The following is a 1010-nucleotide window of genomic DNA, read 5'->3' as shown; positions in this document are numbered from 1 at the left end:
ATTCTCACATACCCCACTTGGGATTGATGAAGATGCCGTCATGGCATTAACATGATGCTTTGGTGATTTTGAGGCTTCTTCAAGTCTAGCCATAGCTTTTTCAAACTTCAAATTGATGGTATCAATGTGAGCACTAAGTTGGGCACCTAATTGAGTAATGGAGTCCACTTCATGCTTTCCTCCTCTAGTAGCCTTGCGAGGTCTACTATATTGTGAGTTATGGACCGCCATTTCCTCTATTTTGTTCCAAGTTTGATTGTCATCAACTTCGGTGAACATTCCATTTGATCCCATGTTGAGAATGTTCCTTGAATCTTTAAAAGACCGTTCCAAAATTGTTGTACCAAGAACCACTCGCTAAGTCCATGATAAGGACATGAGCGACAAATTCCCTTGAATCGCTCCCAAGCTTCATACAAAGATTCCTCATCCCTTTGCTTAAAGCCCGTAATTTGAGCTCTTAGCATGTTAGTATTTTCCGGTGGATAGAACTTTTTGTAGAAAGCTAGAGCCAACTTTTTCCAAGAATCAATTCCGAGAGTAGCCTTATCAAGGCCTTTCAACCATTGTTTCGCGGTGCCAATTAGAGAAAGAGGAAATAAGACCCATCGAATTTGGTCTTGAGTTACACCAGTTTAAGAAATCGCATCACAATAGTCACAAAAAGTCTCCATATGAGAATGAGGGTTTTCACTAGGCATCCCCCCAAATTGGCTTCTTTCGACTAATTGGATAAATGCGAATTTGGCAATAAAATTTCCGGTTAGATGTTGTGGTGTGGGAGTACCATTGGGTAGGTTCTCCTCGGTGGGTACGGAATGTAATGAAAACTTAGGCATTGTGGGTTGATTTTGTGTTGGATTTTGTGTTGGGTTCTCCTCACCTTCTCTTGCAAAAGGGTTGATGAACTCAATAGTATTTTGTTGAATATCTACAACCTCACCAATACCTCTCAAAGTTCTCCTAGCAAGTCTTCTATTGGTTGTTAAAGTCCTTTCAATTTCATGATC

The 1010-nt window shown here is 40.4% G+C and overlaps 1 non-coding gene across 1 annotated transcript; it reads left to right on the top strand.

The window, feature by feature from the left end:
* The first annotated feature begins 360 nt into the window (after positions 1–360).
* On the top strand, positions 361–467 carry LOC141616641 (small nucleolar RNA R71). Its single transcript, XR_012530973.1, has one exon. It is a non-coding gene; the product is annotated as a small nucleolar RNA R71 (small nucleolar RNA).
* Positions 468–1010: the final 543 nt, after the last annotated feature.

Source organism: Silene latifolia, chromosome 11 (assembly GCF_048544455.1).
Source record: "Silene latifolia isolate original U9 population chromosome 11, ASM4854445v1, whole genome shotgun sequence".
Taxonomy (NCBI): domain Eukaryota; kingdom Viridiplantae; phylum Streptophyta; class Magnoliopsida; order Caryophyllales; family Caryophyllaceae; genus Silene; species Silene latifolia.
Note: the sequence above shows the minus strand (reverse complement) of the source record. Positions and strands in the feature narration are given on the sequence as shown.